Here is a 22,841-nt window from a genome sequence, read left to right as displayed (position 1 = left end):
AAGAAAAAATTTACATAAAATTTCATTTTTATCCTTCAAATTGAATAATGTGGCTCCTGAACACTTTACTTGCATATAAATAGACATACATAACAGTGCAGTTTGAAATATGGGGATGATTTTGTATTTTTTAATATTCATATACTTGGCAGGTTTGTCAGACACCCTTTCTTTTCATGCTTGGCAGCTCTGTTCTAAGTGAACCAAATATACTGGATAAATTCCAAATTCAAAAATATAAAATCTTGTGTTCATATTTGGAAATTCCAACTAAAATGTTCTGCCTTCGTTGATTTTCTAATGTAGTATGTGACTGGACTTGAAATCTAATCAAAAACTTGTCCAGTTCGGTTGAACCTCTTGTTCAAGGAACAATACTGATGAGGAAAGACGTCCTTCAAGTTATGGAAGCATAACTGAGTCATTTCTTCCTAACTTATCTTGACAATCACAGGATGGGAACATGGCAAAGGCCAGACTTCATTGCTTGTGAATACCTGGGCAAGCCCAAAATGCAGGTAAGTCCTCATGCCTCCTTCTTCCTGTACTGACTATACCAGAAAAATCAGAATGACATTTCCTCTCCTTCACAACAGAGACTTTATGACCTCATTGATGCAGCAATCAGCAACAAATGGTAGATAAGGTAAAATTCGAGAAAGATCCTGAGGTTAGGAAGCTAAGATTCTCTATGGTCTCAACTTCCATGGGGCACATTTGAGACTCTATTTGAGGTTATAGGAGGTCACAGTGCAGTGAAGGCAAAGTATTCACTTTGAATGTTTCTCTTTTAAGAGGAATAATTTTAGGGCAAAAGGTATTTTGTGAAATGTGGTTTCACAAACATCTCACTGTAGATGGCTTTGTAGAATTATTGACAACAGCTTGGAGACGTTTACAACTGAAAGAACAGTGCCAGGTGAATGAAAATCTTAGCAATTCTAGGAAGATCCTAAAATTAAGGAGTCAAACGTCCAAACAGGGTACATCACCCAGAAGAATGCAATAATATTGCTTTCAGTGTTAAGGTGATTTTCAACAGCATATTGCTGTCTTTGTTCAGAGTTGTGTGAATCAATTTCAAACCCTGAGTGTCAAATTTATAGAATTGAGGAAAATTGTTTAAAAAAAAGCTAGAAAATCAATTTTACAATCCTCAGACTACTTAATTTCCTCCTTTATTGAACGATATATTTATTTGTGGTGCAGCTAATCCCAACTGCTTCCTATATTTTAATCAACACTGATTTCTTTATTGTGGGCTGGGAGAAATTTGACTTCAACTGCAAAGTGCCTCTAACAAGCTCCTCATAAACGCTCCAGACTGCAGCTGCTGCTGATCTTCCTGATGCCCTCAGACAACTTCCTCTTATGGCGTTTCATGACGAGGGCTCTTTCAAATGCAAAGTGTACAGCAGGAATCAGATAATTGCAGTCCTTGAGATTGAGTCACATTGCAAAGCATCCCTGATCAGTCCAGGCACCTGAAACACACCTTCAAAATTCAAGCTGTGTGCTCTGTGATGACCCTGAAACGCGAGTGAGATTCTCTGAGTCATTTTGCAGAGTCCGTGGAGAGACCAGAGAAAGCATCAACAGATGATCCTTTGGGTACTTTCACATCTTCGAAAGTGAATCAGTCAGGCACATTTAATTCAAATAAAGTCATCAAGGACATTTTCAGCATTCATTTTCTGGTCACAGATCAAGTGGGCATTCAAGATTCAAGTTTACATAACACATGTATATCGTAACGTAGCGAAACGTGTCATTTGCGTAAACAACCAGCACACCCAAGGGTGAGCTGGGAGCAGCCCGCTAGTCTCACCACACATTCCGCCTATAATACTTGACTAAACAACACAGAACACAACAAGCAGGCAAACAAAGACAGCAAAACAAGCCCCGTTCATTCCTCTCATCCACACAAATGCACAGTCCTCTAACCCCAAGACAGGCCACCTTCCTCAGCCTCCAGACGCCAGCAGACTCGGATTTGGATGAACGCACAGATGCTGGGCTTTCAACTACCCCAGCGAACTTGCAGAGTTTTGTACACCTGGGGCTCCAATCAACAGGCCTCAACTTACGGACTTTGGATCTGATCCTCGGGGCTTTGATCTTTGGCATCAACCCCAGGACCCGTCGATCCTTAACATCAGGCCTCGAGAAAGGGAAATGGAATGGACTTGTGCAGGTTTGTGTTTGTGTTAGAGCAGTGTTCAAGAGGTAGGTTCTAAGTTAGTGTTTATCACAATATTATAGTTATTAAGAGATACAGCACAGCAAAAGGATCTTCAGCTCTTAAGATCTAGGAGTAGAATTAGGCCTTTTGGCCCATTGAGTGTGCTCTGCCATTTCGTGGCTGCTCCATTTTCCCTTTTAGCCCCAATCTCCTGCCTGCTCCCCATATCCTTTTATGCCCTGACCAATCAAGAATTATCAACCTCTGCACTGACAATCTGACAATCAACCATCCATTTTTCACTAATCCTATGCCAGTCCATTTGATTTTCCTCATTTTCTGTATCAATGCAGAATTTAAAACATGCGTTTGCATTAGAGGTGAGCTGTGGATTAGTAACCATGTTAAAGGTAGGCTCTGGAGATTGGATCTGGAGTAGTGCAAGAGTTCGAAGTGAGCTATAGGATAATACCAGAAAAAAGGTAGGTTATAAATTAGTGGCAGGAATGGTGGAAGATTCATAATGGGTTTGAGATGAATTGTACATATGTGGGGTTGTTACTCGGTGCCAGAGTGGTGGTAAATGTAGATTAGTGGCTCTTTTAGAGATGGGTTGCAAATTTCTTCCTCCATTAGAGGAGAACAGAGAGGGAGTGTAGAATTGTAGCCATTGAAGGAGGCCAATGGATCAGTACCTCAGTTCGAGGTGGACCTTTGGGAAGTGCTTACGTTAGAAGTGGACTGTGGATTACCACTTCTGTCAGAGGTGGTCCCTGAATCGTTGTCGGTGCAAGCAGTGAGTTGTAAAACACAAATAAAGCCAGAAAGCACAGGGAAACATTCAGCAGGTCAGGCAGAGTTAATGTTTCCAGGTGGGTCCTGAAGCTCTGCTTGAGACATATAGACTTGTACAATCTACTCTGAAATATTACCTATGTTTGATAAACATAAGAAATAGGAGAAGGAGCCGGCCATCTTGCTTTTCAAGCCTGCTCTGCCGTTCAATAAGATCATGGCTGATATGGCTGTGGATTCAGGTTCCCCATAGCACTTACTTCCTCAGCTACACAAAAATCTATCTGTGTCTTAAATATATTTAATGAGATAGCCTCTGCTGATTCCCTGGGCAGAGATTTTCACAGATTCATTCATCTTTGGGAAAAGCAGTTTCATCTCATCTCCATCCTTAATCTATTCCCCTGAAACAATGTATGTCCCCTATTTCTAGTCTCACTTGTCAGAGGAAACAACTTCCTGCCTCTATCTTTTTAATTCCTTTCATAATTTTATGTGTTTATACAATATCCCCTCTCATTCTTCTGAATTCCAACAAGTAGAGACCCAGGTGATTCAATCCCGCTTCATAGGTTAACCCCTTCATCTCTGGAATGATCTTGGTGAACGTCCCTTGCTCTGGCTCCAAAGCCGGTATCTCTGTCCTCAAGTAAAGGGACAAGAACTGCACACAGTACTCCAGGTACTACCTCACCAGTACCCTGTACACTTGCAGCATAACCCTCCTGCTCATAAATTTAATCTCTCTGGCAATGAAGGGCAACATCCCATTTACCTACTTGATAACCTGTTGCACCTGCAAACCAACCATTCAGACAAAAACATTCCCAAGTCCCTCTGCACAACAGCATGCTACAATCTTTCATCATTTAAATAATAATCTGATCTTCTAGCTTTCCAATCAAAGTGGACGGCCTTACATTTACTAAGACCATTAGACCATAAGGCATATAAAGAGAATTAGGCCATTTGGCCCATTGAGTCTACTCTGCCATTCTATCATGGTTGATTCATTCCTCTCAACCCCGTTCTCCTGCTTCCTCCCCATAACCTTTGACGTCCTGACCTACCAAACGTATCAATCTCCACTTTAAATGTATGCAACGACTTGACCTCCAAGGACATCTGTGGCAATGAATTCCATAGATTCACCACTCTCTGCCTAAAGAAATTCAGCCTCACCTCTGTTCTAAAGGGGCATCCTTCTATTCTGAGGTTATGCCCTTCAGTACCAAACTCCTCCTTTATGGGAAACATCCTCTCCACGTCCACTCCATCTAGGTCTTTCAATATTCGATAGTTTCAATGAGATCACCCCTCATTCTTCTAAACTCCATTGAGTACAGGCCCACAACTATTAACCCTTTCATTCTCAGGATCATTCTCGTGAAACTCCTCTGGTCTCTCTCCAATGCCAGCACATCCTTTCTTAGATAAGGAGCCCAAAACTGCTCACAATACTCCAAATACAATGGCGTACCAACATTATACTCCATCTGCCAGAACCTCGCCCACTCACTCAACCCCTCCGTAAACTCTCCTCATAATTTACTTTTCCACTCAGTTTAGTGTCATCAGCTAACTTAGATACGTAACTCTTGGTTCCCTCTTCCAAATCGTTAATGTATATTGTGACAGTTGCAAGCCCAGCACTGACACCAGTGGCACTCCACTCATCAGCAACTGCCAATCACAGAAACATCCATTTATCCCAACTTGCTCCTTCTATTGGTTGACCAACCACCTACTTGTGCTAATACATTCCCCACAACCCCACGCATCCCTATCTTATGGATGGCACTTTATTGAACATCTTGTGGTAATCCAAGTGTACAACTGTGCTCATTATATCCTCGAAGAATCCCAGTAGATTCATCAAGCAGGACCAGTCCTTTATGAATCTATGTTGCTTCTGCTTGATGGAAACACTTCTGTCCAGATGTCTCACTATTTCTTCTTTAATGATAGCTGAAAGCATCTTCCAGACTACAAATATCAAGTTAGCTGACCTATAGTTTCCTGTCTTTTCCCTACATCCTTTCTTTGAAAAGTGGCGTGACATATGATATGTTTCAATCCACTGGGATCTTTCTAGAATCTAGAGAATTTTGGTAAATTATCACAAAAGTGCCTACCATAACTTCTGCCATTTCAGTCAGCACCCTGGGATGTATTCCACCACAACCAGGGAGCTTATCTAACTTTCCATTACTTTGCTTATCACTACCTCATTAGTGACAGTGATGTTATCAAAGTCCTTGTCTCTGATCACATTCATAACATCTCTCTCTGGCATGTTAGACATGTCCTCCACTGTGGAAACTAACGCAAAATAGTTGTTCAAGGCCTTGACCATTTTCACATTACCCAATGTAAATTTCCCCCTTCTCACTTTCCAAGTGATCAGCTTTAACTTTAGCCACCCTTTTCTGTTTTGTGCGATTATAAGAACTTTCGTAATGTGTGGATCTATTAAAGCAATGACAAAGCTTAGCACTATGTATGGACTGATAACTATGTGCATTGATCTGCTCTCTCTCCCTGCAATGTGAATACACCAGTTAAAGGCACTTCCCATTTGTGTGGGGCTTTTATATTAATTGATATGTAGTTGCACAGACACAACAACTTTTATTATCTGTTTTTATATTTTGTGCTAGTTTTATTATTTATCTTCCATTTCCTTATTGCTTCTTTGTGGGCCTTTGTTCTTTTTAAGGATTTCCCGCTGTTTCACATGACTCTTGGCAACATTTTATGCACGAATGTTTAGTTTGATGCCTTCTTTCTTTTGCTTTGTTATCCAAGGCTGACTCTTCCTATTCTCACTGTCCTTGCTTTTAATTGGAATGTACTTTTGTTGAGCACCCTGAAAAATCTCTTTGAAAGTCTTTCACTGTTTCTCCACCATTCCGCCATATAGCCAATGTTCCCAGTCTATATTGGCCAGTTCCTCCCTCATCCCATTACGGTCTCCCTTATTTTGACATAAATACACTTGTTTTAGATAAAAATTTTGCCCCCTCCATTTGTATTAGAATTTCAATCATATTGTGACCACTCTTTCCCAAAATACAAGATCATTAATTTTACCTGTCCCTTTGCACAGGACCAGATCTGAGATAGAATTTTCTCTTGTAGGTTTACTAACATGCTATTTAAGAAAGCTATCAAGAATTGAGTGGAGGAAGTCCTCCTCAACACTCCCTAAAACAACTTGATTCACTCAATCTATGTGTAAGTTAGTTACCATGACAACTGCCATTTCATTCTTACATGAATTGGATATTTCTTGGTATTTTATGTCTATTCCACTGTAATAGAGACAACTCCCACCAGTGATTTTTTTCCCCTTTACTAGTGCAAACCTCTACCCAGATGTACTCAAAATTCCCTTGCTCAGGTCTGAAATTGTCTCTCATGTTCAACCTCATCTCATCCTTAATTAAGGGCACTACCCCACCTCCCTTATCTTCCTTCCTTTCCTTCCATGTTACCTGATACCCTTGGATATTTAATTTCCAATCATTTCCACTTTGCAACCATGTTCATAATGTTCATTTTTCTGAACAAAGGTAATGAGATGAGGACCGTTAGAGAGGGAGAGTTCCTATATAAACATCCCTATCTCATCACTTTTGTCTAGTATATGTTTTCCTCACTCTAACTGCTCCCATTAACCCATCGATCGGCTATTGCCTACAATTTATCCCCATAGCAACCTGGTATCACCATCTTCATTACAGGTTCATTATTCTCTCTTTCTCATTTCTGACGAGTCTTAGACCTGAATTATTTTTCCACAATTGCCTCCTAACCTGTTGAATACCTCCAACATCTTTGGTTTTATTTCATACTCCCCGTATCTGCGGTCTTTTTGTAAATGTTTCAATTACATTTGCAGATCATAGTTTGTTTGTCATGGATTATAGATTAGTCCTTGTGTTCTAGATTGTTTTTAGACTGTGGCAGAGGTGGCCTGCATTTGAGATGGACTAAAGGATTGTGTTGACATTTGAGGTACATTAAGAGGTCTATGTTAGAATTTGACTGCAGTTTACTGTCAGCATTAGAGGTGCGGGAAGACACACAAAATGCTGGAGGAACTCTGCAGGCCAGGCAGTATCTATGGAAAAGCGTAAACAGTTGACATTTCAGGCCAAGACCCTTCATCAGGACTAGAAAAAAGATGAGAAGTTAGAGCTAGAAGGTGGAGGGAGGGAAGCAAGAAGTACAAGGTGGTAGGTGATAGGTGAAACCGGGAGGGGGTGACAATTGAAGAAAAGAGCTGGGAAATTGATGGGTGAATGAGATAAAGGGGTAGAGAAGGGAGAATTCTGTTAGGAGCGGGTAGAAAGCCATGGAAGAAAGGGAAGGTTGAGGAGCACCAGAAGGAGAAAATGGGCAAGTATGGAGAAGAGGTGAGAGAGGGAAACAGAAATGGGAATGGTGAAGGAGGGGGGAATCACTGGAAGTTTGAGAAATTAATGTTCATACCATCAGGTTGGAGACTACGCAGAGACTATTAAGGTGTTGTTCCTCCAACCTGTGACCTCATAGCCAGAGTAGAGGAGGCCATGGACTGACGTGTTGGAAAATGGGAATGGGAAGTAGAATTGAAATGGGTGCCACCGGGTGATCCCATTTTTTTCTGGCAAACGGAGCATAGGTGCTTAGCGAAGCAGTCCCCCAATCTACGTTGGGACTCACCAATATACTGGAGGCCACACCGTGAGCATTGGATACAGTAGATGATCCCAACAAACACACAGGTGAAGTGCCACCTCACCTGTGTGGGGCCCTGAAGGGTAGTCAGGGAGGAATTGTAGGGGCAGGTTTGGCACTTGTTCTGCTTGCAAGAGTAAGTACCAGGAGGGAGATCAGGGAGCGATCCCTGCATAAAGCGGAAAGTGGGAGGGGGGAGGTAAAGATGTGCTTGGTGGTGGGATCCCATTGGAGATTAGGTTGCTTCTTACAGCTATTTCTTTTGGGATACAGTGTGATGCGGGTGGACTGGGTTCATCGTCGGTGCCTGTGTGGGAGGTGTCTTGTAGATTGATACCTGTTTTAAAGGTGGACTATGATGTAATGTAGAAAAGGGATTAGGATAGTAGAAGAGGGATTAGTGTCTGTGTTCAAGGTAGATTGTTCACCAGCGGTGATGTTACAAATGGAATGCTTACTAGTGCCTGTATTACAGATTTGATTAGATTAGCTTTATTTGACACAAGTACCTTGAAACATTGAAACATACAGTGAAATGTGTTGTTTGTGTCAAATCGTTTCAGTGAAGATTATGCTGGGTAGTTCATAAGAGTCACCACATTTTGAGGGCCAACATAGCATACCGATAACTTACTAACCATGTGTCTTTGGAATGTGGGAGGAAACCTGAGCACCCACAGGAAACCCACACGATCACAAGGCGAACAACCACACTCCTTAAAGGCGGTGGCTTGGATTGAACCCTGATCTGTGCTTGCCTGCACTGATCACTACATTACTGTACCAGCAGACGGTGACAGTGGATTAGGTCCAGTGCAAGAGGTAGACTGGAGTAATATCTCACTAGAAGGTGAACTCTAGGCTGCTGCCTGAATTTGAAGTAGATATCAGGTTAGATATGTTCTTTACAATGAACTGTGCATGAGTTTCTCTATGATAGGTGACTGTGGATTTGTTAGAAATAGAGGTAACTCCAGAGCAAGGTATGTGTCACATCTGAACTGTGGAGCAGTATTTGAGTTACCGGCAGATTAATGTCCCTGTTACAAGTGAGTTATTGATTGATTATTGACTGCTCCAGAATTCGATTAGGGATTAGTACCTGTGTTTGAGGAACACTCTGGATTAATTCTTATTTAACAGGAACCTGCAGAGAGTTATTGACGTTATTGCTAGCCTGTAGACTGAGGTTAGTAAAGAGATAGACTGTAGATCAGCGGTCCCCAACCACCAGGCCGTGGACCGATATCGGGCCGCAAAGCATGTGCGATCGGGCCGCGAGGAAACGATATGATTTTGCGATATGAGTCAGCTGCACCTTTCCTCATTCCCTGTCACACCCACTGTTGAACTTGAACACACGCGCGGTCATTACCCACGCGTCATCCATGTCAGTGCGGGAAGGAAACCAACTCCTCGAGAAAGTATGTTTGACATAACATCTCTGCCAGCATTCTGGATCAAAGTCAAGGCTAAATATCGTGAGGTAGCCACAAAAGCACTGAAAACGTTGCTTCCATTTCCAACATTTTGCTGCGAAGCAGAGTTTTCTGCAATGAATGCAACGAGAACTAAATTGCAGAATAGACTGGACGTAAGGAATCCCCTTCAAATATCACTGTCTCCAATCACCCTTCGATAGGACCGTCTCGTTGCAGGGAAACAAGCCCAGTGCTCCCACTGATTCAACGATATTGGTGTGTTGCAATGATTTTATATGTTCATACAGGGAAAATATGTGCTGTGTGTTTAATATCCAAATTTTACTTAAAATGTTATGATGCTATTGATTATAAGTGACTTATATAACCATATAGCAATTACAGCATGGAAATGGGCCATCTCTGCCCTGCTAGTCCGTGCCGAACGCTACTCCCACCTAGTCGCACCGACCTGCACTCAGCCCATAACCCTCCATTCCTTTCCTGTCCATATACCTATCCAATTTTTCTTTAAATGATAATATCGAACCTGCTTCTACCATTTCTGTTGGAAGTTTGTTCAACACTTACTTCAAGCCAATGTCCTGCCCTGATAATTGACTTATCACTATATTCATGCGAGGAAAATATGCGCTGTTTTTAATATTAAATTCGTTGGAAAAACCCTTTTAGAAATGAAATTGATTGTATTAGACACTTATCACCTATATTCCGTTTGTGATTAACAGCCCCCCCCCCCGAACAGAATCACCAAAAACGATTTTTAGAAAAAAATCGTCAGGTACACGCATGCGCCAGTTGCACATGCATACACAGATGCCCATGTAAGGCTTCATGGTCATTGTAATCTTTACGGGGTAAACACAACGTATTTGACTGCTACTCTTGTCCATTGGCAACCATACCACCCCCACCCCCCGGGTCGGCCGTTCCGCAAGAATATTGTCAGTATTAAACCGGTCCGCAGTGCAAAAATGGTTGGGGACCCCTGCTGTAGATTATGGTCCTTTTCGAGAAGGCCTGCAGATTGGAGTTTCTATCAGAGGTTGTCTTTGGATTTTTTTTTTTGTGTTGGAGGAGGGTTGTAGGTGGATGTTCCTTTATAGATTTTTCTTTCTCTTCCTGAGCAGGCTTGAGAATGTCTCACTAATACTCTGTTTTTCTGGGTTCTGAGGTCAATGTGGAAATCACACACTTTTCGGCTGGTGGGGCAGAAGGTACACAAAGAGGCAGACAGGTGTGTGAGGGTGGTGCATTCCTTCCACCACCTACACTGGGCTGCAGTGTGCTCTCGATATGTGGCCTTGGAGTTCCGAATACTGTCCCCAAACTCCTTCTTCTCTTTGAGTGGGAAAGAGCCAGAGATTCCCAGAAGTCTATGGGGAAGTAAATCTGAAAGACCTGGACTTCTTCAGAGATACTTGAATCCTTTCCTCTGTCAGCTGGATAATACCTTCTGCACATTCGATCAGTGACTTTGCTCATGGCAGACTATAATTCTGTGCTTGTTCAAAGGTGGATTATTTGGGGGTGCCACTGTAGCATGAGCAATTAACTTGATGCCTTACAGTTCAGGGGAACTGGAGCTCAGAGTTCAGTTCTGACGTCCTCCATAAGCACATTCGTACACTTTTCTTGTATGTGTGTAGGTTTCGTCCCACAGTCCAAAGAGGTGCCTGTTAGTAGGTTAATTGGTCATTGTAAAAAATTTGCCTTGTGATTAGGCTGGGGTTAAATGGCTGGGTCACTGGGCAACACGGCTCGGTGGATTGGAAGGGCTTGTTCTGTATTGTATTTGTAAATAGATTAAAAATATAGTGCAGTGAGTCCATCACTTGTAATAGCTCAGTTTGTGATGCAGACCCATCCTGAACACCATTAGTTGGACCTAAATGAAGGAACAGATTTAGATTTTATACCATTTGCTGATTGATACTTTGTGACTCCAACCCTATCTGTGCCTCTTCAAAGAACGATGAGCTGACTGTAAGAACAATGATTTGAAATTACAATCACTTTAAGTCAAAACCTATTACAATAACTGAAGAATATAAATTCAAGCAATTAGGGAATTTGGAACAAAGAACTGGAACTGTGGTAAAACCCACCTGGTTTACTAATGTTCTTCAGGAAAAGAAAACTGGTCTGGCCTGGATATGACTCCTAGTTTACCCATGTGGTTGACTCCTAACTGCCCTCTGAAGTGGTCCAGTAAGTCACTTTGGGGCCAGTTAGAGATGGGTAATATAACAATATGCATCCCATGAATGAATAATAATAAAATAGGAAATCCATTGAGCTCTTCATAGAATTGAGAGAGGATGAGATGCCAACCAGTGCAAAACAACGAGGTGGTTACCAGTAGTAATCAAAAAGTAAATCACCTAACAAGTCAGACCTTTTGCCAATGATAGGACTGCCTCCTTTTAACTAAAATGATAGTAATGCAAAGTGAACAATAATATCAACATATTACAAACTCATTTATTTGATCCCCTGAATCTTTGAGCATTACTTCTGTTCAATTGGTCAGTACCACAGCAGATGGAAGCAGCTCTCTCCAACATGATAAAATCACATCATAAAGGTATTGAGTGGTAATCATCTCCAAGAGAGTTCAAACCATACAATTGTCCCATTGTCATATCCCCTACCATCAAAGTCCTGGGATTCATTATTGACTACAAACTCAATGGGATCGCTCACATGAATACCATACGACAAGTGTAGGTCAGAAACTGATGACTTGGCTTCTGACACTCCAAGTCCTTTCCAACATCTGTAAGGCACCCATCACAAGTGCGTTGAAGTATTATCCACACGCCTGGGTGAGTTGTGAGCCAACAGCTCACCATTCTTACAATCCAGAACAAAACGTGAGGCAGAACAGACTTTTCATCTCATTACTAGCTGCCTGTTCACCACATTCATTCTCTCCTTCGCCGGTGCACAGATTCTGCAGTATGTGCTATCTACTGCGCTTAGTTTCCCAGTCAACTCTAATTGCGCCCTCAAGAGGGACAAGTTTAGCAAGTGCATATCCACCAGATGCAGATTCCCCTTCAGGTTGTACACCATCCTGATTTGGAAATATATTGCTGGGCCATCATCGATGAGTCTAAACTCCTGAAACTTCTTACCCCAGAGCATTCTGGGTGTACTTCACCAGAAACTCTGCAGTGGGTCAAGAGGGCAACTCATCACCATGTTTGCAAGGACAATTAGGAATGAGCAATGAATGCTGGCCTTGTTAACGATGCCCAAACCCCAAAAATAATTTTAAGTGGAGCTGATGGGAGAGAATATCCAGAATTAAAATGTCTAGTTTTCATCAGAAAATCCAGGCTAGATTTAGAGAATCACCTAATTCGTTCTGTTACATTGAATATGCTAACATAAGCTCCAAAGTTAACATGACCCATAGTATTTTAATCTACTGTGTTTCTTAATTAAAACAGAAAGATGAAGTCCAGTCAAATTGAGATACTTGGTCCTTTGGTTTCATAAATCAAAAAAAAGATTTGTTTATCTAAATGTTTAGAATAACTTCCTCCTTTTATTTATCAATGTAACCTCTTCATATAATGATTCAGCCAATGGGGATTGTAGCTCCTTCACTCAATACAAAGCTAAAATTCTTGTCACCTTGTGAAATTCTGGCAACAATAGTTGTGTCGTAGCAACTTTATAGACACAACTATATATGTATGTTTTATGTACATGTGACAAGGCTGATCCTTAAAACCTTTATCTTTAATTACATTTAAATACTTAACCACCTCTCTCCCAGATAGTGTAGTGTTCCTCAGTTCTGTCCCCTTAATATTTTAACAATTCTTTAGTACTGTCATTCCTAACATTGGGGTTAGGGTTAGTAAGTTGTGGGCACGCTACGCTGAAAGCGTGGTGACACTTGTAGACTGCCCCCGCACAATCCCTGCTGATGTGATTTGACGGAAATGATGCATTTCACTGTATGTTTCGATGTACTGTGACAAATAAAGCTAATTTCTATTCTAACAGTCCCAAAGCTTTTCTCCTCTGACCAAGTCGTGCTCCCTCAGTATTGGTTCTCCGAAAGTGCAATGCTCTCTCAGCTAAGTTCCAAATAAATTGATTATTTAAGTACAGAAACTGAACGTCACCACCTTGAGATTCATTTTCTTGCAGGCATTTGCAGGAAAATAAGGAAGTACAATAGAGGCATTGATCGTGTGGGTAGCCAGATGTTTTCTCCCAGGGCTGAGATGGCTAGCAGGAGGGAGCATAGTTTTAAAGTGCTTGGAAGTAGGTACATAAAGGACGTTGCCAGTGACGGTGGTGGAGGCAGATACAGTAGGGTCTTTTAAGAGTCTCTTGGATGGTTACATGGAGCTTGGAGAAGTAGAGGGCTGTGTGGTAGGGTGGTCCTAGGCAGTTTCTGGAGTGGGCTGATTGGTCGGCGCAACATTGTGGGCCAACGGGCCTGCGATGTGCTGTAGATTTCTGTGTTCTGTGTGTGTGAATATGAGGCTTCAGTGTGGGAAAAAACAGGGCATGTAAGACTTTTCATCTCATTATTGGACCTGGTGAAATTTGATCCTGAGGGAATGAGTAAATAAGACGATAAGACAAAGGAGCAGAAGTCAGCCATTCGGCCCACCGCGTCTGCTCCGCCATTTTATCATGAGCTGATCCATTCTCCCATTTAGTCCCACTCCCCCGCCTTCTCACCATAACCTTTGATACCCTGGCTACTCAGATACCTATCAATCTCTGTCTTAAATACACCCAATGACTTGGCCTCCACTGCTGTCCGTGGCAACAAATTCCATAGATTCACCACCCTCTGACTAAAAAAATGTCTTCCCATCTCTGTTCTGAATGGGCGACCTTCAATCCTTAAGTCATGCCCTTTTGTACTAGACTCCCCCATCATGGGAAACAACTTTGCCACATCCACTCTGTCCATGAAAATGATCCTCATCACATGATTGATCCAGGTTTTTAATATTATTTAGACAAGTGACCTTGATAGGGTTGCCTGCCTTGTCCATGGTTTGTAAATGTACTAGGCTGAAAATTTTGTGTAGAATTATTGTTTCAGTATTTGTTGGATTCACATTACTATCATCTCCTCACTCTTAGCATTTGGAACTCCTTGTGTTCCAAAATTGACAGGAGCATTAAGCAACCTTTCTATAACATCACCTGGTCTTGTATCTGGCCTAGACTTTGCACTTAAAATGATTGTATATTTGTTAGCATTTTCCCTCCATTGGCATTCAGTCCCACAGTGTGAAACTGAGCTCACCTTTCTGAAGTATGAGATTCTGGAGTATGCAACTAGACACAAAAATTCAAAAGTTACTGTCAGTGACATCCTGTTCCTAACAAAGTGTACTATTTTGCAGCCTTCTCCAGCATGACCTTCAAAAATCAATGTTCAAACAAGAGCTTCAAAAGCTTTGCTTCATTGAACAAAGTTTTTAATAGCCATAATTAAGCCTTAATTACAGCTTAACAGCTTCAATCCACTTAAAAGATTCATATATACAGTATATATGTGTGGATTATCATTCCTTCAGAGAAGTATTGCAAAATGACCTGTTTTTTATGATATAACTGGGGACAGATTTTCTGCTTTGAAGTCAGCAGATCTGCTTGCATTTCATCTTTCAAGGATGTAAGTGAGTGGATCCCAGGATCCTGAGCATAGGTTGTTGTGCAGAACTCCTCTCTGTATTAATGGTAGTCCACGACTTCTGCGCTGCCTGAACAGCTCCTGAAGTCCAAGTAGGGAATGTGTTTCGTCAACTATATTGTGTTAAATGACTTACCTTCTGTTTGGCCAGGGAACCCATTCACCAAACCTACACTATGTGAGAGGTTGCTGTAAATTTAACAATCTCAAACTTAAGATAAGATTAAGATTATGAAGACACGCAGTCCTCTTTTATTGTCATTTAGTAATGCATGCATTAAGAAATGATGCAATACAATATATAAGGGAATACACGAGGAATTCTGCAGATGCTTGAAATTCAAGCAACACACATCAAAGTTGCTGGTGAACGCAGCAGGCTAGGCAGCATCTCTAGGAAGAGGTACAGACGTTTCGGGCCGAGACCCTTCGTCAGGACTTACGAAGGGTCCTGCCGAAGGGTCTCGGCCCAAAATGTCGACTGTACCTCGTCCTAGAGATGCTACCTGGCCTGCTGCGTTCACCAGCAACTTTGATGTGTGTTGCATATAAGGGAATACTTGCAGATGATCTGTTGAGGGTGAAGCAGCCAATGGTGATCATGAATGATGATATGTGTTCTAGCACTAAACAAATTCCCTTCACAAGGTTTCAAGAATCAGTTGAGCTGACCAAAAACTGAACCAAAATGCTTTACCTGAATCTACATGCAACCTTACCTGAAGATAACACTCATAATCAGGTCCCATTGTGTCAGCTTCTACTGCGAAATACCTGAAATAAATGGAAAGGCTGCTGAGAGGGTGCTACTAAACTGAAGTGTTTGATTTAATTCAGTTAGTTTAAATGTATTTTAAGGCTGTTCTATGTCATTTAAACTTTTGAAACACATTTTACTATTACAAACTTATTACATAATAGTTTTGTAATAATTCCAGGTGTTTTTTCCAAAGGTTGTAAATGTGAAGCACAAAGCACAAACGTTCAATTTACATGTCGGCTTTGACCACCAGTGAGCCTGCCTCCTCTATCGTAATGGACTGCACTGATGCCCCCAGGAACAGGGCACTACCACACAGAGGAATATTGCACCCCAGACCATGATGGAAGAAAATGAGGTTTAAAGGCTCAGGAAACTTACCAGTCAGCGGAAGATTCAAGCCAAATTTGTTCATAGACATGCTTTTAAAAATATATGTACTTTAATTTGCTTTATATTCCATTATCCTTTCGTGGTCAATAAAACGTTAAAAGAATTAGTTTTTGTTCCATTCCTGGTTTGCTGTGCACCAGATCGCTTCCATCATACAGTATTTACCTGCTTGAGGTTGTCACTGTAGCTGGGCACTAGAGATCCCCCAACAATTGCCATAAGCAAAAGGGAAATCAATACTACTAAGAACACAAGAACGTTATTTTTCTCCTAGTTTCCAGGGGATACCATTTCTTCATCACTAACTGCAAAATCCAAACTTGCATTTTTCCCAAATGATCACAAGCTCAATGACAAAACACTTGTACCTTGGTTTAATAATCAGTTTAACCAGGTTGAAAAAACTGCTAACTTTCTACCCTCTTCACCACTTCTCTGAGAGAAAAGCAATGGCTTTATGTGTATGAAGTTTTCCATTGTTCCATTTAAATAATATTCCTGAGTGCTTGCACTTCACAAAGTGGGATGCATAGGGCAAATTATTAACTATAAAAAGAGAGAAGCATCACTTGATATTGAAACAAAACTTGGTACGGTATTGGTTCATTTGCTGCTGTTAATGCACAGATTAATTTAGTCCAAATTAGATCATGCAAACATATGTTTCAAAGTGCAGTGATAACAAATGCAAACTTCTGTCACTGTCCAAACAAGCACATCTGGCCATATTCCTCAGTCATTCATGCAACATTCTGCACATCTTAACATTAATCGTAGGCTCAAAGTTGCATCATATGACCATCATGGAAGACTTAGTACAACTAGATGCACATAATGCTAGTTAGTGATTGTTCCTTTGATTAGCAAGAAAAGCACTCTGCTCATCTCAGGTATATGACTATTCAGGTTGAACAGACAACTTCCAAGTCCACAAAGTGTGCTAATACTACTGGACACTGTTTTTTCTTTCCTGGTAATAGCTTCTGGAAAATAGTTTCCTCAGGTGTTTCAAAGATGAAACGGCTGGTGGTGTGCCATTACTGGAGGATTTACGATGGTCATGACTAGTCACTTGCCAGGGACATGTGGAGAAGAAGGTAAAGGCAAAGCCATCAGTGAAGGGATTACTTCTGCAATGTCTTCAGAGACAAGACATCCTACCAATATCTCCCCAATGTTCAAAAGACAGATTATTCAAAGATAGCCAGAAATTACTTAGAAGACTTTAGCCAACATTCTCTTGTCAGCACTGTTCTCTCTGTGGTTGCTAAGATCACATTGATTCTCAACTTCTTTGGTACAACTCTTTCCAAGTTTTCAAATTCTCTTCTCACTGCTGCATAAGTTAGACACTCTGACCTTTAACTCACAAATGACTGGGATCACCTTCTTTGATTTAATTGAGGACCACAAGGTGCTGTGGGCATAGGATCTGCCAGCACCCGCTGGGCTCCCATGGGTGAAGGTGACCAAGGTGCACTCAGGATTTATAAAGGTTCACTTAATAATCAAAATCTCTCCATGAATGAGGAATGTTTCGAATCCTGGTCATTGATCATAAAATACTGAATGCCATGTTTCCATATACACACGTACAAGGACCAATTGTCATGATCTCCTGAAGACAGCATTTTGGTGCCGTATCATGATGCGGCTTGCAGTACGCGCCAAAGAGATGGTGAGACTTCATCATCGTATGTCGTATCCTGCAATCCTTGCCCATGGTAACAGTAGCAGCTGCTGGGGTCAGAAGAATAAGGAAACCTGGAGTCTGAGGGCACTGAGGTCGAGTCTGGAGAGCAGCAAGGGGACTAGGAGACTAGGAAAGCTTACCATGACCATCATTTGTTGCCCACCATTCAGCTGGCAAGAGGGGTAGACATTGGCCATGAGAGGTTCTCTAACAGAGAGACAATTTCGTTTGGAACCTTCTAATAAAATTCCCAAGCGCAAACCAACTCATCATCTCCAGACTCTAATCCCTTTAACAACAAATTGGTACACTAATAATTGGTCAGGAGAGGCCAGGTGATCCTTAATAGTCCTTCACATGTTCTGTGCGGGTCACTTGCACTGAACATAGGTCTGCAGTGAATAATTCCCCAACCCTATCATATCAATGGTTTGATACAGGCTTGCTCTATTTCCTAATATGTGGCTCCATGATCTCTGCAAGACACACTTCCACCAGATCAGTTTTTTTCTGCAAGTTAAACATTTCCTGAGGTTTTGAAAGTTTAGGATTGCTGCTGAAACCAAAGGCAATGCATCAGTATTGTAACCAGAGCAGCTGACAGTGAGACAAACAGTAATATATTGGCATGAACTGAAATTGTTGGGGCGGGGGGGAAAAATGCTTGAAGAGAAAATTTTTCATTGAAGTACACAATCATTCAATAGTGAGAAAGCCCTCATGAGACTCCTTTGGAGGGTCATTTTAATGAAACAATTGATATTTGAGGGTACCCATTGAGTTAGAACTGATAAAGTGCCAGTGGTCAAAGCATTGTGTTTCACTCAACTCACAACAGCTGAATCTGATCAAAGTATTGTTGCAATTTCCTGCTTAAGCCATCATTTCTCGTTAACATTCTCTCACCTAATCCTCTGGTAGCAGAGAGGTCCAAGACAAATGGCTTTGTTGAACTACATTCCTCATATTTCTTTGCCCTTTGAAGTAGTCCCTCCTTCAGCACAGTCAGCTTTCTTCATGGATCTAAATCAGAACTCTTTCCAAAATGTTGAGAGAAATGTGCCTGCCCCCAGCCAATGGGAGATTATCCTCGCTAAGCTCAGTTTCAAAGTTCAAAGTAAGTTTATTACTAAAGTACACATATTTCACCATATACTACCCTGAGCTTCATTTTCTTGCAGGCATTCACAGTAGAACAGAGAAATACAATAGAATCAATGAAAAGCTACGCACAAAGGCAAGCAACTGATGTGCTAAAGAAAACTGTGCAAAATACAACAAATAAATAGATAAGTAATACTGAGAACATGAGTTGTAGAGTCCTTCAGAGTGAGAAGTCACTTTGGTGTTGAGGTTTAGTGAAATTATCCACATTGGTTGAGCAGCCTGATGGTTGAGGGGTAACAACTGTTCCTGAACCTGGCTGGGTGGGATCTAAGGCTCCTGTACCTCCTTTCTGATGGAAGGCATGGCATGAATGGTGGGGGCTCTTGATGAGGGATGCTGTTTTCCTGTGGCAACACTCCTCGTAGATGTGCTCAGTGGTGGGGTGGGCTGTTCCTTCCCTTTTTGTGGACTTTTCCAATCTTGGGCATGCACCTGAACCTCAATATCTTATTATGTGAAATCTGGAGCTCCCTCCTTCACCACTGTAGCCTTTCTCACATCGCTTGTTATTGCTGCTATCTGTCTGCCAGGAGGTAGGGAGAGATTGGGGTGGGGTGTTGCTTTGAAGAACTATCCTGTCACAGATGCTCAGCAAAGTATTAGCAGCTATCTTAAACTAATTGTGTAAGTTGACTTATTATATATCTTTCATAGATATAAACCATTTAATGCAGTTTCAAAGATCTTATGAGCTAACTTCACAATGTTTTGCATGAGCCCAGGTTCCATATTGTGCAAAAAGTTTTAGTGCAAGAATAAGGGGTGAAATCAAACTTCTAGCTACCAATGCTGAATGTGATCTTTACGCCAATGATTAATTGGAGCACACGCCCACCTGGAACTATAATGATGATTAAATCTTTCACTTTAAATTGTTTTGAAATTCTAAACAGAGCACAATTGTGCAGCCTACATGGGTGGTGGACTTGAATAATAGCTTTTTCAAAATAGTCCGAGAAACTCCCCAGCTAAATGAATCCCACTTGTTCCGCATGCATGCTTTCTCCTGAGAAAATTGCTTCCACTTAGAGGGTCCATATTTGCCTGCGTGTCTTGATGTCAGATGTTTAGTACAGCGGAAAGAGCACTTAATGATTAATTGGGCTGGATTGTGTTGAAGCCCAGCTGGAGGTACTGCAGGGAAGCTCTGGCTGGCTCGGCATGTCAGTATGTCCCTGACATTCTCAGAAGGTTAAGGAGGTTCACCATGTCACTGGACACTCTAACAAACATCTCCAGATGGACTGTTGAAAGTATCCCGACTGGGTGCATTATGTTCTGGTACAGCAATCTGAAATTGCAGGAAAAGAAGAAGTTGGTGAGACTTAGCCCAATACATCGCAGGCATTTCCCTCCCTTCCAGCAGGAGTATCTGCATGAGGCACCACCTCAAGAAGACAACAGCCAACATAAAAGCTCCCCACCATTCAGGCCATGCCATCTTGTCACTGCTACCATCTGGCAGGAGGGACAATAGCCTGAAGTCCCATACCACCGGGTTCCAGAACAGCTATGTACTTCATTTCAACCATTCAGTTCTGAAACCTACCTTCACAATCCTAATCTCTACCTCACATTTGCAATAGCTTGACCACTCTAACCAATTTGCACAACAACGGACTTCGTTTTTCTTTGTTACGATTGTACTTACTTGTACAATTTCATGTTATTTATGTTTATGTTTTTCTTGTGAATGTTGCGTCTCTAATGCCATCTGCCTGTGACACTACTGCAAGTAAGTTTTTCATTGCACCTGTGCATGCTTATGACAATAAACTAGACTTTGATCTCGATTTGTATTTGTTTAAGGACAGCCCAATTTTGATTTTGACTTCCTGTGACTTGAGAATGACTGAAAGACAAACTCAGGTAACTCTGTTATCCCACTGACTTTTGATTTTGACTTTGATATCCACATGCCTGATCTTCCACTGCACCAGTGACTCAGCCTCAAGTTCAGGAGTGGATCCTCAATTTTCCCTCAACTTTACAGTGTCATTGCTGGTGTATCCAATGCCGCCCATTTCATTTGATATAGTTGCTGATGCTCTTTTTTAAAAAAAAAATAGGTTGAGCTAAATGCTGGTTTATTTTCTTTAGTTTCAATTAACTTATGAGTCAGAGAGTTGTACAGCATCGAATCAGGCTCTTTGGCCCAACTTGTCTATGATGAACTGATCCTATTTGCATTTGGCCCCATCCCTCTAAACCAGGGGTCCACTGACTCATTGCTTAATGGTATTGGTCAAATGGCATAAAAACTTCTGTCCTAAACCTTTCCTATCTGTGTACCCCTCTAAATATTGTCATTGGAATTGTACATGCCTCTATTACTTCCTCTAGTGGCTTGTTCTACATACTTATGGATTCCAAGGCACCAAATATGTAAGTATTTGGGTAGATATGGACTGATTAAGGATAGTCAGCATGGCCTAATTCATGATAGGTCATGTCTAACCAATCTAATAGAGTTTTTCAAAGAAGTTACCAAGAAAATGGATGAAGGCAAGGCAGTGGTTGTTGTCTACGTGGACTTTACTATGGCATTAGTCAAGGTCCTGCATGGGAAAGTGGTCGAGAAGGTTCAGTCGCCCGGCATTCAACATGAGGTAGTTTATTGGATTAGCTATTGGAAACCAGAAAGTGTTAGTAGATAGTTGCCTCTCTGACTGGAGGCCTGTGACTGGTGGTGTGCTGCAGAGATTGGCACTGGGTCCATTGTTGTTTGTCATCTATGTCAATGATCTGTGGTCACCTGGAACAGTAAATTTGCACTGGGGGCTGTAGTGGACAGTGAAGAAGGCTATCATGTCTTGCAGAGAGATCTGCATCAGCTGGGGAAAAAGGGATGAAAAATGGCAGATGGAAGTTAATGTAGACAAGTGTAAGGTTTTGCACTTCGGTGGGACAATCCAGAGTAGGTCTTAGAAAGTAAGCAGTAGGGCACTGAGGAGTGTGGTAGAACAAAGGGATCTGAGAATTGAGGGCCATAATTCATTGAGAATGGCATCATAGGTAGATAGGGTTGTAAAGAAAGCTTTTGGCACTTTGGCCTTCATAAATCAATATATTGAGTACAGGAGATGGGATGTTATTTTGAAGTTGTATAAGACATTGGTGAGGCCGAATTTGGAGTACTGTGTGCAGCTTCAGTCGCTTACTTACAGGAAAGATGTAAATAAGGTTGAAAGAGTACAGAGAAAATTTACAAGGATCTTGTTGGCTCTGGAGGACCTGAGTTATAAGGAAAGATTGAATAGTTTAGGACTGTATTCCTTAGAATGTAGAAGATTGAGAAGAGATTTGATAGAGGTATACAACATTATGAGGGGTATAGATAGGGTAAATACAAGCAGGCTTTTTCCAGTTAGGTTGAGTAGGACCAGAACCAGAGGTCATGGGTTAAGGGTGAAAGGTGAAAAGTCTAAGGGGAATAAGAAGGGAAACTTCTTCATTCAGAGGGTTGTGAGAGTGTGGAATGAGCTGCCAGCACAAGTGGTGCATGTGAGCTCGATTTCAACATTTAAGACAAGTTTGGATAGGTACGTGGATGGTAGGGGTATGGAGGACTATGGTCCCAGAGCAGATTGATGGGAGTAGACAGTTTAAATGGTTTTAGCGTAGTCTAGATGGGCCAAGGGCCTGTTCTTGTGCTGTACTTCTCTATGACTCTGTGACTTACAACCCATGGTGTGAAAATCGTGAGCTTCAGTCCACTTTAAATCAATCTCTCTCACCTTAAACATATGCCCTCTAATTTTAGACTCCTGTACTCTAAGAAAAAAAACTGTGCTATCTTCCTTATCTATACCCCTTCATGAATTTATGTACCTCTATATGGTCACCCTCCAGCTGATTCAATCTCTCCTCATTAGTGAATTATTTCTGCAAACTTTCCCACTGAACAACACTAAAATCCTGAAAATAAGCTGGCAGAACAAATGTTATGCATGCCTCTATATGTTTAATTGTGAATATCAGCTGGATCACAAAGAGGA

The 22,841-nt window shown here is 41.5% G+C and overlaps 1 long non-coding RNA gene across 2 annotated transcripts in view; it reads left to right on the top strand.

Annotated features, from left to right (window-relative positions):
- LOC140187348 (uncharacterized) overlaps window positions 1-16,001 on the top strand; it is a 37,207-nt gene extending 21,206 nt beyond the window's left edge. Inside the window, exons 2-3 of one of the 2 annotated variants that reach the window (XR_011883072.1) lie at window positions 455-518; window positions 15,784-16,001. This is a non-coding gene — a long non-coding RNA (uncharacterized lncRNA). The remainder of the gene's footprint in view (window positions 1-454; window positions 519-15,783) is intronic. The other variant, XR_011883073.1, reaches the window with a different exon arrangement.
- The last annotated feature ends 6,840 nt before the right edge of the window (window positions 16,002-22,841 follow it).

This window comes from Mobula birostris, chromosome 24 (genome assembly GCF_030028105.1).
Source record: "Mobula birostris isolate sMobBir1 chromosome 24, sMobBir1.hap1, whole genome shotgun sequence".
Lineage (NCBI taxonomy): Eukaryota > Metazoa > Chordata > Chondrichthyes > Myliobatiformes > Myliobatidae > Mobula > Mobula birostris.
The sequence above is the reverse complement of the archived record's forward strand: the minus strand, read 5'-3'. Positions and strand labels throughout refer to the sequence as shown.